This window comes from Notamacropus eugenii, chromosome 1, assembly GCF_028372415.1.
Source record: "Notamacropus eugenii isolate mMacEug1 chromosome 1, mMacEug1.pri_v2, whole genome shotgun sequence".
NCBI classification, from domain to species: domain Eukaryota; kingdom Metazoa; phylum Chordata; class Mammalia; order Diprotodontia; family Macropodidae; genus Notamacropus; species Notamacropus eugenii.
Window position 1 is genome coordinate 266,839,536 of NC_092872.1, and position 15,803 is coordinate 266,855,338.

Consider the following 15,803-nt stretch of genomic DNA (forward strand, 5'->3'; position numbering starts at 1 on the left):
ATTTCCCATCTTATGCAAACTCTATTGTAGCTGTGAAAGTGAATGTGTGTGAATGTGTGTGAGAGAGAGAAAAAGAGTGGGGGGGGGGGGGAGGGAGGGCCACAGAGAAGAGAGAGAGACAGAGACAGACAGACAGAGAGACAGAGAGAGAAAGAAAGAGAGAGAGACAGAGGTAGAGGAGGGAAGGAGGGAGGTGATCTCACATGCCAGTTTACTTTCCATAAAATAAAAACCTTGGTGGAAAATGTAAAAAGTAATTTGCTCTGTTTTCTCCCTCTTCTTTCTGTCTCTCTCTCCCTCTTTGTATCTGTCTCTCTGCCTTTATCTGTGTGTCTCTCTCCTCCATTCCTTTTTTAGTGCTGTTAGTCAAATGCCATTTTGATGAATATAAGACCATCCAGAGAAGGATGACCAGGATGGTTAAGAACTATTTATTTCACGCCCTATAAGGGTCATCCTATAAGGGACCTAAGGGCTGTTTTGATGTGAGTGGTCTTAATTATTTGAAAGGCCTGTCTTGTGGAAGAGGGATTAGGCTGATTCTGTTTGACTCCAGAGGGGCCTGGGTAGGGGTGAGTGGGGGAGTCTTGAAGAGAAAGATTTAGGTTTGATAACAGGAGGAACTTCTTAACCATTCAAAGGATCCAAAGGGCAAATGGGCTGATGCAGACAACCCGGAGTTCACTCTTGGGAAGTCTTGAAGCAGCAGCTGAGTGACCATTTCTTGGGTACAAAGAAGAGAAGATTCTTGGGAAGGCTCTGGTTGGACTCCCCTCCCATTCTTAGATTCTGGGTTTCTGGAATTCTCTGTCTTTCAATGTAATTTTCCATATTACAGCCATTTACACCATCACTGCCAGTACCCCTATTTCTCTTCATCATTTGTCCTTTCCAACTGCTTTCTTTAATAGGTCAGTGTTTTTATCTAACTTGCCCTTTTTTTTTTTAAATGACTGAAGAAGTTAAGGCAAATTAGGAAAAGAATGGAGGACAGGGCTCAACCAGGATGCCCATGATTTGAATTCATTTGAATGTACTTGAATTCTTCTCTGATGCCCAGCTGGCTCACACCACCTTGTTTAGTGGTAGGGATAATGGCCATTTTTCCCTTGCTCAGTGGCTTGTGAGACTTTGCTTGGGCTCTCTTTTTTTGCCTGTCACTACAATCTATGTGATCTTGGGAAGATCACTTTTCCCCTCTGAGCCTTAGTTTCCTCTTCTGTAAGGTGAGAATGTTGAACTAGATGATTCTAAGGACTCATGTAGCCTGAGTATTCTAATCAGGTGAAGTCCAAATTTGGCCATTTGCTTGTTTTTTGAATGCTAACCAGGACATTATTTCCCCTATAAAATGGGAGAAGTGATTGATGTCTCAAGTCTAATTGGCCTATGCCAGTTCAGAGTCTTGATGGTTGAGGGATTCAAGAACTCTGAACATTTGCAGAACCCCAGCCCTCATCTGATTATACCCACACCCAATTGGATTCAATTCAACAAACCTTTATAAATAACCTACTATTTCAGGGTAAAAGATACTGGGGATACACAAACCAAAGCCAAGAATTCCCTGACCTGAATGACCTGGCATTCCCCTGGATCCACCCTCCTGATCACCCTCATTATCAGAGCACTCTTCAGTGCTTATTTGCCCCAAGTCTGAGGCACACTCAAGGGAAGTGACAGCAACTTAGACCCCTGACTGCAACCTGTAGCATCCCCACTCTCTTTTCCTGGTTTGTTTTCTTTCCCCCAAACCGGACCCCAGTCTAGCAGTGGCAGGGTTCCCAAGACTCCCAAATCTTTAGGATCTAACTGGCTCGTCTTCTCCTGATGTCTCTGGAAGGGTTCATGTAAGGCAAAAAGAGGTCCCCTCTTTCAGCCATATGATCTCATCTGACTTAATACGGACCTCAACCTTTGTGCCACAACCACCAGTAGCTGTATCTGGTGCTAAAGGTACAATCCATTTTTTTCTTCATCTGAATTCATCCAGGAGGAAGGGTAAATGCTCAGTGACTCAAGGACATCTCCCTTATCTCACTGTGAGCCCCATTCTGCAAGGAATTACGTGGATTTTAAAGCTTTGTTGTTGTCATTGTTACTGTTAAGCATTGTCCCCAGGGTCCCCAGACCAGGATCACAGCATCTCAGAATGGGAACTAGTCCAGCCTGTCCCTGAACAAAAATCCCTTTTAGAACAATTCTTGCTAGTGGTTAGTCAGGTATCCCTTGACAAATCTAGTTAGGGGGAGTTCACTATCTCTATAGGAAATATATTCCACTTTTAGAAAGTTCTCATTGTTAGGAATCTTTCTTTTGCACCGAGTCTAAATCCATCTCTCTGTAACTCGCCAACCACCCCCCACTCCTCTGGGGTCAAATGAAGGAAATCGAATCCCTCCTCCACAGGACAACCCTCCAGATCCATACAGCCAAATTCATCTGCCCCAATGTCTGCTCCACTTCTGGTTCAGCTGGCCAAGCTCCTCCACTTGATGCTATGACACAGATTGGAGAACCATGCTAAACTCAGGAGCAGTGATGATGGTTTCTTCCAGATTATAAAAGCTTCACATCTTCATAAGCCAATTTTGGATTTTACTAATTAGAAAGTCAAGCCATTGATATTAACTCAGAGGGCCCCAAGAAGACTGGGTCATTATTCTGAGTCGGATGTGGGATGACATAGTGTTCATCAGTGAAAAGCACTGGAGGACACTCTGTCTAGATTGACCTGTCTGTTCCCAGCCTAATGACTGATGTGCTCAACTGATGCTTCATTAGCACAGCAAATAGGGCTTTAAAAGGACCCAGCAATTAGATTTGGAGAGTGGGAGTAAGTAAAGGGCCCATGTAGCCCTTTCCTGCCATTGGAGGACGCTGTTGCGATGGGCCAGCACCCCTTGATGAGGAAAGTAGTTTGGGATCCCCCATTTTGTGCGGTACTTAAAGAGGATGATGCAGCTGCCCCCTGGACAAGGCCTGAACTTCTCCCTCCCTGTCCTTTCCCCCCACATCTTTTCCACTTTTCTACCCAGTCATGAAAGCACAACCCAAGTGCCACCTCCTCCAGGGAGCCTGCCACAATTCTCCTCTTAGGATATGACATCTCTCTAACACATTTATATGTTACTTTGAATCATAGCTGGCCAGGAATATGTCCTATATGTTGGCAACAAATTGTGCATCTGGTTCATAGATGACAGGAATTATTTGTCATTTTTGTCTATGTATCAGCAACTCCTCATCATAGTGGGTGCTTAAATAATGCTTGTTGAATTGAATTTTAAAAGAATGATAGAGCATCAGAAAGACCTTTTCATTGGTCTGAAGGTCTCTGGTTTATAGAAATATCCTCATGACTTAGTTCCTGGGTCTAACAGAGAATGCTAGATGAACTGAAAGTGTTTCTTTTGACTGTAGGGTTGCAAGCTACAAACACTGCCCTACCGTCAGATTTAGCAACCACCCTCCAAACACACACACACACACACACACACACACACACACACGCACGCACACACATATATACACACACACGCTGAGTCATCCTATGTGTGTGGGTGGGGTTGTAAACTCCCTGCAGAGCAGACTAGCAGAGAGATGCTCTTGATAGTGGTGACAGAGAATTTTCTCAAAAGTCCAAATGTAGCCCCTTATAAACAACCCAGAAAGTGTTCTATGTGTTATGATGCTTCAGACAATGGCTCACCCACAGCGGTCCAAGCCAGGATGTGGTCAGGGTACAATATGTGATTCAGAAATTTTCCTTCCCATTCTCTCCATCCTGCACTAAAGTGATAATATCATTCCTGAGCATTGCCTAAGAGACAAGGGAGGTGTGTGTCTGTGTGTCTGTGTGTATATATGTGTATGTGTTTGTATAAGTGTGTGTATGTGTATGTGTGTGTATATATATCTACATATATTGGTATCTGTGTGTAAGTGTGTGTATATGTGTATATACATGTGTACATGTGTGTGTATGTGTATGTGTGTACGTGTGTGTGTGTGGACTTAAGGTTTGTTTGGAATAACCAAGTGAAGACATTCCCTTGTCCAAAAGACTCTTGAAACTCTCATTGATGATTAGATTTTTATTGAATTAGATCAATTAGCCTTAACTTGGCCCCAGCATAACTAGGTTCCTTGAGGTCAGAGACTGTAGACTCTATCTCTGAATGGCCATTGACTAGTAGATAATGGGCACCTGACCATTGCTTGTTGAATGTGACTGAGTTGTCAGGTTCCCCTCTGATGCGTACTGACCATGTGACTGGGCAGGTCACCTGTTTCCTTTTCAGTGCCCTGGACTTCCCTCTAAGATTAGGAACTGACCAATGTTAGTAGAAGGAGTTTGCTCACTAAGGAGTCCATAGGCCTCAGAAGTGAGCTGCCCAGTCCCTATCCTCAATTCCCTTGTGTAGATAGGATAGCCGGCTGCTTGACAAAGGGCCTCCCAGAGCCCAAGCTTTCTCTGCTGCTTCAGAAAAGAGATCTGGATCTCAGTGTGATGTGAATGGATCAATGAATGTTAACTGGAAGTGGAGAGAAGGAAGAGCTGCTTACTTGCTTTCCTTCTGTTTCCCAGTTTTCTTTGTCAAGGAGAGCGGACCCTTTGCTGTGAAAATGACCAACTAAAAATGGTTAAAAGTGATCCCAGAGATAAGAGCCCCTAGCAGCTCCTGGAGAATCTGTGTCACCCCATTCTGAGCTTCTGAAAGAACAGGCAGCTGTGACTGTAGGATGACTGCTTGGGCGATTGGGTAAGATAGGAGAGGGGTGGCATGATTGGTGAAGGGTAAGTGTGGGTCTGATTTTCAAAGAAGGGGAGAGAGCAGGCTACAGAATTTAGGTTGGTGTGCTTGCCTTTGATTCCTCAAGAAATTCTTAAGAGATAAGTGGTAAGCAAGTGGAAGGGGGAGCAGCTTCACAGCTCCACCAAGAACACTTCATTTCTGTTTGTGACAGTATTACAAAGGAGAGGAATGTCATAGGGCTTACCTAGATTTGGGTCAGACTTTTAATCATGTGGACCAGGTGATAATACATTTAGATGGATTCAGTCTAGAGGGATAGTCTGATAGTAGTCATCTTAGAAGGAGGTCTTGGTTGTAGTGCCACAGGGATCTGTACAAATCACACAAAGCTGGGAGGTAAGGCCAATACCATAATGATCGCTGTACTGGGATCTAGAAGGAGCTAGCGCATTGGACTTCAGTTCAGTGTGGATAAATGGATGAAGTCTAAAAGTTCAGCTTCACAAGTAGAAGATGCAGATGGCTTGGTTAGATAACTATTTGTCTGAACCAGGTCTGGGAGTTTTAGTGGATGGCAAGCTTGAGAGGCAGACCTTCCAGAAATAAAGAGTTGAGGGCACTGTCCTCTTCCCTCATCAGACCTCATCTGAGTCTCGTGTCCAGTTATGGAGAAGAATACAAATAAGCTGGAGTTTATCAAGAGTTCCACCAGGATATGTCCCTCATGGGGGGACATGGTAGCTCTTTCTCCCAGTATTTGAAGGTCTGTCATGTGGGGGGGGGGGGTGTAACATGGGGAGGCATGGGGGTTAGACTTGTTCCATTGAGCCCAAAAGGCAGAGTAATGGATCGCATCTGCAAGGAGGTAGTTTTAAGTTTGATGTCTGAGAAAATGTCCTGATAATTAAAGCTACCCCAGAGTGCAATGGGGTCCTGTCATTGGAGGTCTATGAACAGGGGCTGGATGACCATTTGTCATTCATGTTATAACAGGGACTCCTTTCAGGTGTGGATCAGACCAGTTTACTACTGAGGACTCTTCAAGCCTCCACTTCTGTGAATTTACTCTCCAGTGAGAGCAGAAGGGGACATAGTATATTTAGATTCTGCTTAGAGGGCAGGGGTGGAACAGATCTCAAGAAAGTGAAACTGCTCAGGCCTGGTTGGATACAAAGGGGAATTCTGGACAAGCATGGGGCCTGAGTGTGTGTGTGTGTGTGTGTGTGTGTGTGTGTGTGTGTGTGTGTGTGTGTGTAGGAGTGGTTCATTCATCAAGCTTTACCCCTCTCACAGTATTCCTGAATGCCACCTTGTACAGGCACATTCCAAAGGCACAACTTTCATAATATATATTATATATAAGCATAAATACATGTAATATGTTATACATGAAGCATATAAATTATATAGTTCTATGTATTTAATAATTTGTTATATATATTTAATTAAAATTGCTAAATTAATTCCTCACTCAAAAACCTGTAGGGGCTCCCTCTTCCTTCTAGCATAACATAGAAACTCCTCACTTTGACACTGAAGACCTTCCATGAGGTGACTTTTATACCCCTTCCCAACCTTATGTCATATTACGCACCTCCCCAGGATCTTTACTGTATTCCAGCCAAAGTAGAATACTAGGAGTTCCTCCAACTCGAAATTCTACCTCCTGTTTCCAAGCAGAACCAGACTGGATGGTTCAGAGTCTCCTGCTTCCTCCTCCCCATGGTCCTTGGCCTGCCATACCAGGTCCTCAGGGCTCTAAGCTGACTCTGATTTGTATCCCCTCTCCTCCTTCTTGCACCTTTTCTCTTCCTAGTAACTGGGGTTTCAGGGGTCATTAGGCGTGCCATGAGATGTGGACTTAGTCTCACCTAGGATGGGGTCTCTGCACCCACACCTGCATCTTGCCCCAGGCTCTAGAATTACTGCTTATGTCACAGCCCTCATTCTTTGGCATACTCCATCTCTCACGCCAGAAACATGCACGTACTGGCTCCTTATTTCTACTTTTCCTCTTGCTTTACTTTCTTCTAGCCTAACTTAGAAACAAACCTTTCCAGTCCTTAGCTGTTAAGGGGCTCATTCCTCAGTACTCTTACCTGGTCCGGAGGTACCTGCTGAGAGCAAGCTATCTGCTAGAATCCCCTTCTTCAGGGCAGAGATGATTCCGTTTGGTTTTGCTCCCCTCAGTTCCTAGGCTGTGCTCTGTACATAGTAGCCGGTTAATAAATACTTATCAGATTAACTGAATGGAAAATGCTTTCCTTGTAGCCTAATTAATAATAGAACATTTTTATTATTATTAGAACTATGAAAGCTTGTGGACTCTGAGAGGGTCTCGAGGTTTCTTGGTTCTTTTATATCCATAATTAGGGTGGGAGTAACTGAAACTTTGACTCCGGGGTGCCTAAATTTGGGCATTGAATATTGACTCCATCTTATAGACCTTTAGTAGCAGTAGAAAAAATACAAGTTTAGCACCTAGGTAGCAAGAATAATTAGAATCCCAGAAGTTAGGCCTTGGATGGGGTTTTAGGTAGTTACTTGGTCCAAGCTGGGATAGACTCCTCAGTTCACCGTACTAGGGGCATTAGCAGGGGCTGGCGCCCGTGGAGGGAGGGGGCACATCATTCATGCCTATGGAAACAGACTCCCTGTAGATTCAGGTTTTTTTCTTCTTCTAGTGACACTCTTCTTCCATCTGGTTCATCCCCCCTGGGACCGGCAAGTGGGGCAGCCCACTCACTCCTCACCATGGGGAACTCCACTGAACAAAGGACAACATTGCTACTGGTTGGGAATCCCCATCAGCAGAAAAACTCTCTTGGGGCCTTTTTTATCTCCCCAGTGTGGCTTGGAATCATTATCCACCATTGAGGAGAGATACTGCTGTGCAGTACATACATATCAGAACCATGTGGATGCTCAGAAACCTCAGGAAATTAGAATTTCATTCATGGAAGATGAAAGTCAATGTTAGGAGGTCAGAAGGTTCACAGTGACCCCAGTGTCACCCCAAACTCAGTGTATCTCCATTCAATGGTGCGAGAATAGGGATGCACTTAACTCTGCATCTCATTTGTGGGTTCACTTTGCTGGTTTGAGTGTCTCACTCTGAGCACGTGGATGATTCCTCCTCATCAGATTCAACTGAGGAGCTCAGATATTTCACAACCTAGAAACCACAGATACCAAGGAGTATACAGATTATAAATAGCCACTGATTAGCAAGGGGTTTGCTTATTAGTTTCTATGCAAGTATGCCTGTATCCAAGGCTGGCCCAAGACAAAATGCCCAAGGAGATCTGACTGGCCTGTGGTACCCCCTCTGTGCTCCAGGGTACCCCTCTTTACTCCAGGGTTTCCCACTGAGATCTGGCTTCTCAAGGCTAGACTCTGGAAGCTCCCTTGGGTCCTTTTTCTATAATTAAAACTATTCCCAACAATTCTTCCTAACCAATAAATGATGAATGAAATGAGTGAAAAAAGCATTTATCAAGAGTTTACTTTGTGCAACCACTGTGCTAAGTGCTGGAAATCTAAATAGAAAAGTGTAATGGACCTTGCTCGAAGGAGCACTCTCTAATTGGTGGAGATGACACATAGAAGAAAGTTCAGCTGAAGGACAAATGGAAAGGTCAGTGAGCTTCAGGGTGGATAACAAGCCCTGGATAACAAGGGCTCTTAGGGGGCTATCCATAGGTCACATGATGTTCTTGATGGGGGTCTAGAGGCAGGGCAGATGCTGAGGTTTTGAGGACATTCAGTTTCAGATAGTAAGGAATGGTGGCCCTATTTCTCATCAGAGGTGACAGAGCTGGTGACACCAAACTCACCCAAGCCAAGTCAAGCCATCTGGGAAGAAATGGGGAGGGTGAGAAGGGTGGGGCTCCTTGGCTGAAGGAAAGCCCTCCCCACCTCTCTGTTCCATTCTGATGACTTCTGAGGCATAGCTCACAGGGAAAGGGCTCTCTGTAGTTAAAGGACTGATGGATGCATTCCCATTGAGTGATTGGTGTCTGATAATGGCTCACCAGTTACCCTTCCCCAGGTTAACTTACCTAGAGACAATGGAAAGAAAGCAACTTAATAGTGGAATTTTAGACCTCGGGTGCAGGTCAGTGGTGAAGATATTTCAGGGCAGCAAAACTTTATATCATGGCAACTTCCTAAACCACTAATTGTGCTTCACCTATAAGAGTGGGGCTGGGTTGCATGACCTTCCGGCTTGTTATTGTTGTGTTGTGTTGTATGGCAGCTTTCTAGAGAGGCCTTTCCTGACCCCTCTTTGCACACACACACACATACGCACACAAAAACAAACACACACACGCATACACACACACACACACAATGCTTTCCTTCACCTCTAGTCATTTGGGCTAGGTTTTGAAGTAACTTATTTGCATATTTGCTGTTTACTCCCAATAAAATGTAAGCCCCTTAAGGCAAGGAATTCTTTGTCATTTTTCTCTCTGTATCCCCAGAATTTAGCATAGTGTCTGGCTTGCAGTAGGTAAACTTGATCCTTGTGGAATGAATGAATGACTGAAGAATGAAAATACATTGAACTTGCCCTTAGGAGGCCTGGATGCAGAAACTACCTCAGACCAGGTGCAGGAGGATGACAATGCACAGCCCCTCAGTGCCTCAGTGTCATCTTCTGTAGAGTGGGTATAACAATACTCAACTAACCTCAGCCAGATAGTTGTGGAAAGCCTTGTTGTCATTCTTAAAACTATAGAAATGCGAGCCATTGTTACTTGGGCTAAGTCTTTGTTGGGCTGAGGCTTTGGGCTAACCCCCCACTCCAGTTTGTTGCACCTATTTCCTCAAAGGGTTAGTAAGGGAGAGTGGCTTGGTGTTTGTTCTCCCACCAAGCTCTTCCACTTAATCTCTGCGTGAATTGGGCAAATCTATTCTTTCTTCAGCTCTTGTTTTCCTCATCTGCACCATTCTAAGGTTGGTCTAGACGGTTTCTGAGATCCTTTCCAAATCTAGATCCTGCTGGATACTATCTCTATCTCTATACTATACTATCTCTACCAAGGGACTCTCACTCTCACGTCCATTTGGGCATTACTGGTTAGAGATTGAAGCTTCCCTAGACCTGAGGCCTGGGCCCTGTTTTCAGGAGCCCGGGGGTAGGTGTTGACTGAGTCAAGGAAAAAAAGGAGAGGCCACTGGAGGTTTGACTGTGGCTGAGAGGGCCCAGGAGAAGCAGGAAGCAGCCACAAAGCTCATGTGGCCAAATTTCACTCACCTGCCATTTGTCATAGGCCTGGCTACAGATGATTACACTGGCACATCAATGTTTACAGTGTGAGAAGGATGAAGGCTTTGCTACCATGGCAGCCGGTGCTCCCCCCCCCCCCCCCCCCCCGTCCCGCCCCCCTAGGGTGTTGGTGCCTTTTTGAGGCTTTTCAAAGCATTTGGTGTGGCAAGGCTCAGGTTGAATGAGCGTGTGGAAGTAGATACCAGGAGTCCCAAGGGTCAAGGAAGAAGAGTTCATGAGAATGTCCAGCTCCAGGGAAATGTAGCACTCGGGACAGACAGCGCAGAGAGGCATGATGCCTTCTCCTTAAGGAAAGGGAGGGATAAAAGAAAGTCACTCACTCTAAGGGATGCTCCAGAGGAGAGGGCCAAGGAAAGGTCTGAGGGCAGCTGCTTGAGGTATTCTCTCAGGCACTCCCTAGGTGAGATGTAGACCATAGCTCTCAGGCAGAGGATCCAGACCTTCTCTTCTTACTAAGAGACTTACTGAGAGCAACAGTGATGAGAAGAAACAAGCCGGAGGAAGGAAGCCCGGGTTAGCACTGGCCTGTGGCATTTTGTGTGTGTGTGTGTGTGTGTTGTGTGTGTGTTGTGTGTGTGTGTGTGTGTGTGTGTGTTGTGCGTGCTGGGCAGCAGCAGCAGCCGAGGCAGGGCTTTGGGAGTGGGTGGGTCAGGGACAGACTAGAGTCTAGGAAGCAAAGGCAGACTGTGGCACTAGGGTCTGTGGGAGATGATTTCTTGCTCTGTGTTTATGTCGGGTAGAGGATGGGCAGACAAAGAACAATTTACTACCTTTCCATTCCAATTCCATAAACATTCTTTAGGAGCCTCTTCTGTACCAGGCACTCTGCTACGCTCTGGGAATACAGAAAGAGGCAAGAAGTCCCTGTCCTCAAGGAGCTCCCAATCCAGTGGGAAAGACAGCAAGAGTATAAATCTGTACACAACAAATTATGTAAGGATAAACAGAAGGAAAGCAGAATTGTAGGGATGGGGAAGGCTTCTTGGAGGAGGTGGGATTTGAAAAAGGGGGGCATCAGGGTGTCCCGGCTGGAGGAGGGAATGATGCTTGGTGTATAGGTGATGGAAAATGGACAGGGCTTGAAGTTCTTCAGAGAAGTCAAGCATTCAGTCTCTGTGGTTGTCCCTTTTCTGGGTTTGGTGGGTGTGTTTTAATTCAAAGTTTTATCATTTGCTCTGATTCCTGCCTAGCCTGTGAAGTAGAATCTGCTGTGAGTGGGGGCTCACCACCCATCTTTCCCCCTCACCGACCCCAAGTAACCCAAGAGATAAGCAGCAGACACAGGATGGATGAACAATAAATGGCTCAATTGGATTCCTCACATGTTCACACACAGGTTCCTAGGTCAGCCTAGATGATCTATGGTCCTTTCTATGGCTTGATGCCCTGAAGGAAGCCTGGCACCCAATTAACAGGTCTGTGACTGCCTGAGGTCTGGGGGATGACACTCTTGACTTATAAGGCCTGCTTCTTGCAGCTGAGCTCCCTGTGCTCTCCAGACACTAAGGAACCCACTTTGACTCTCAGGCAGAAGGAGAAACATGATGATTCTCTCATCACCTTTTATGATTGTCTGATGTAAAAGGAAGCCCTAGATTTTTAAAAATGAGCTATTTGGTGCAAAACAAACAAAGATTTATATTCTAGGCTTAATAGGCTGTAACAAGTCCTTTGAGAAATCCATATTGTGAAATGAATGCATACTTATGTTGGAGCTGAGGCTTCTTAGCTCAATAAATTATAATTGGTTCCTTCTCTAGTCTGTAAATCTCTTTTTTGGCACCTTAATAAAACATATACATGGATATCCATATGTATAATAGAGACCCCAAAGCCATTATAGTCCATCATGTAAATTATTGGCTCCGTGTATTAAAGTCGACTTCCAACTTGTCTGCCAAAAGTTCTTGTGAAATTTTCCCAATTATTAAATCGGAGTCCTCAGAGATGGTATATTTTTATCTTCAAAGTCTGCCAAGGAGCAACCTCCACTTGAGGAATCAATGATCCCACATGTACAGCTAGCTACCACCCAAGCAGCTCCCACATGGCTTGGGGGCTCGTGGAAGGAAGGGTGGGGCTCAGATGCACAAGGGTCTCCATGGGGGAGGCCTCGACCTTGAACTCAGGGAGCTCGATGGTCCCCATCCCTGTTTCCATTAAAACTGATTTTTAAAGAATGGTTTAAATTAACGAGTTATAGCAGCGTGTGTAAGAATAGATCTTGGGGTGTTCCTCATTTGTTTATTTATTTCTTTTAAATCTGTACGTTTGATACCAATGCGGAGAGACTGCCAGAAGCCCGTCTGCCTCCTGGGACATTTCCCCCTGGGAGGCTGGCAGGAATGGCTTCCCAGAGACAAAGGAGAGCTAACGTGTTTCGGACACCACCACGAGTGCTGCTAGGTCCCAGCTACCAGATGCCCACGGGAAGGCAATTAATCCACCTCGGCTTTTTTATTGGATCCTAATTACACCAACATCTTCCCTTGTAAATTATGACTCATTAGTGCCTTGTCTGCCAATTAGCATACAGAGCTCTTGCTAGGTTGGGTGGGATCTGCTGCTGGCCGGGTGGTGCTGGGGGCTGGGCCTCCTTCTTTATGGGGGTGGGGAGCTTCCACTGCCCCCAGAACGAATGGGGATGCAGCCCGACCAAGGGGAGGATCTCTGGATTCCCAGTGGGGGAGGGAGGAAGGCTTGGGCTTGAATCCCTGCCCAGCTAATTACTAGCTAAGTGAACTTGGGTCTCTGTTTCCTCATCTGGAAAACGCAGAGGCACAAAGCCCTTCCCCTCATCTTCTCCCTCTAGGTCTGAGGAGCATCAGGCACACTTCATGGGGAAAACATGTAGTCTCATAACATCTACAGAGATGTGTATGTGTATATGTGCATATGTAGGTGCATATGAATATATGTGTGTGTACATATATATAATGGAAAGAGAGGGAGAGAGACAGAAAAGAAGGAGAAGAGGAAAAGAGAGAGAGACAGGGGGAGAGAGAGAGAGAGAGAGAGAGAGAGAGAGAGAGAGAGAGAGAGAGAGAGAGAGAATGATATAATGATAGCAAGTTGACCTTGAAGCCTGGAAGCCCTGGATTCAAGTGCTGCCTCATTGACCCAAATCTCAAACTCACTAAATAGAGGAACAAGAACCCAAACCCAAATCTTCTTATTCTAACAGGGCTGGGGAACCTTTGGCTTCCAGGCTCCCTTGTGTACCTCTAGGTCCTCAAGTATGGCCCCTTAATAAAAGGATTTGTTTGGTAAAACTTGGACTCAGTCAAAAAGCTGCACCCAGGCCTTCTATAGCCATGATAATAATTAATAATAATCAACCCAATTGAGGTAAGCAGTATAGGTCTTATTACCCCCATTTTACAGAAGAGGAAACTGAGCCTCAGATAGCTTGCTGTATGACCAGAGGCATGATTCTTCTCCCTGGACATGCAGCCAGCTCTCCATTCAACACATCACTGGTAAGCAGGGCCTCGCCCTGTCAATTGTCATAAAACTTCAACAAAGATCAAGATAGTCCTGGAGATGTTGATGGGGGTGGGGATCCAGGGGTGACTTCTGGTTCCTCTTCTGTATGTGATATGACCAGCTGAGCTTCAGGATTTAGATTTTTTTGGTTTTACTAATGCAGAATTATGTTTAATATGATTGTACATGTACAGCCTCTATCAAACTGCAGGGTTTCTTGGGGAGGGGAGAAAGAAAAGGGGGGAGAGGAAAGAGGGAGGGGAAGGAAAGGGGAGAAGGAGAGAAAAAAGTTTGGAACTCAAAATCTTATAAAAGTGGATGTTGAAAACTTTCTTTACATGTAATTCGAAATAAAATAATATAATTTTAAAAAAGAAAGAAAAAAGATTTAGAAGTTTTTGGAAATCATAAAGCATTATTTTAGAGTCAGAATCTCTATTACCTTTCATTCTACAGAACCTTTTTGCTCCCTTTTTACTTACCTGATTGAGACGATCAGTGGCTTATGGAGCCATGGCTACCACAAGATCTTAGGGTACCTGGGGTTGCATGGACAATAAGCATCCCTGATACTTCTGGTGAAGGTATAGGGGATATGGAGTTGGCTTCCCCAGGGTTCAGTTTCTTTCTTCTACTAAAACAGAAGTTTGCTCCAGATCAAGGGAACCTCAATGGCATTCCCATGCCTGAGTGTTGATCTCAGATTCAGTCTCTATCTCTATCAGAATCCTGGCTCAGGAATTCTTTGCCATGGATCTCCTCCAGGGTCAGGCAGATGGCTGGAGTCATCCTGGCCTGTCCCCTGGGTGGTCCAAGTAGTTACTCTACGGGCAGTAAGTGATGATGATGCATTTTCTTCATAGCATCGCAACACTACTCTTTTATACATGGATAGGTGTTTCTTGATCTGATGCATCTTTCCCCAGATTCATTCTATTCCCCTTTGCCCTGAAAATCACATGACTCAAGAACCTCGGAGAAGTGGGATGAGGATTCAGCATGGGCTCTGGGTACTGTCAGTCCTAGCCAGCCCCCAGTCACCATCCCCTCTGCTTTTCTTTTCCACTGTGAGAACCTTCCTTGGTTATGTTAGAGTTGGAAGGTCTCTGGATTTAGAACCAGAAGACTTCAATTATAGATTGATTCCTCACATTGTCACTAATCACGCACCTGACCTTGGGCAAGTCCCTAACCTCTCTGGGCCTCAATTTCTTCTTTCATGTTATGAGGGGGTTAGACTAGGTGGCTGCTGATGTCCCTTTGAGTTCTACAGCTATAATACACATAAAAACAGGCCTTCCTGCTGGTGAATCCCTAGCTGGGAAATGTCATTGTGTTTTGAGTGACCATCATCCCCCCAAAATGTAAGGTCCTTGAAGACTGGGGCTCTTTTTAGTTGGGTTTTTCTTCCTTTCCCTGACATAGTTTGTTGAATTGAGTTGAGTCATTTTCCTGGAACAAAGCTGCTCCCAAGTCATCCAGACTGGCATCTACACGGAACCCAAAGGGCTCCCTTAGTTCAGCAAAGACCCAAACAGCTAAATGTGAGGTTGGGGCACCCACACACCTCATTCTAGCTGTCTGTAGGAGGTAACAAGGGGCCAAGACCTCATTATTCCCTTCGTCTGGATCCCATTTCGGAAATTCCCTTACTCACTTTCACTTTGAATTCCTTACCAAAAGATGTCTTTCCCTGGGGGAGGGGAGAATGTTGAGGGTCTCTGAGATGATGCATCTTAGAGGAGGAAATGAAGGCACTAGCCATGTGATTTCACCTGTAAAAGATTTTTAATCCCTAAAGATAAGCAGCTGGTCTGTAATTCATAGCTCAGATTCATACACTAAAGGGTTTAACCACTTGTCCAGGGTCAGAAGCAAGGTCAGTTTGGGTCAGAAGCAGGACTATGGATCTTCCACATTTGAAGACCAGCTTTTTAATGGCTTGTGTTACTCAGGTGTCATAATTTTCCACAAATTTCTGATAATAATCACCAAACTCCAGAACAGTTTCCAGTTTATGATAATTCTTTGGATGTGGCCAGATAACTAGCTTTTCTATCTTTTGAGGGGCAGTCAGAGCTTACATGCTGTCTGCAGATACTGTGTGGCCCATATCCCAGATGATGTTCCGTAAAGTTGGCACTTGGCTGTGGATGGTTTTGGATCATAATTCTCTAGCTTCCTTAACATTTCCAGCAGGCGTCTGCACTAAGACCATAATAGATAGTATTTGTATATGCTAGCTAGAAATGCATATACAC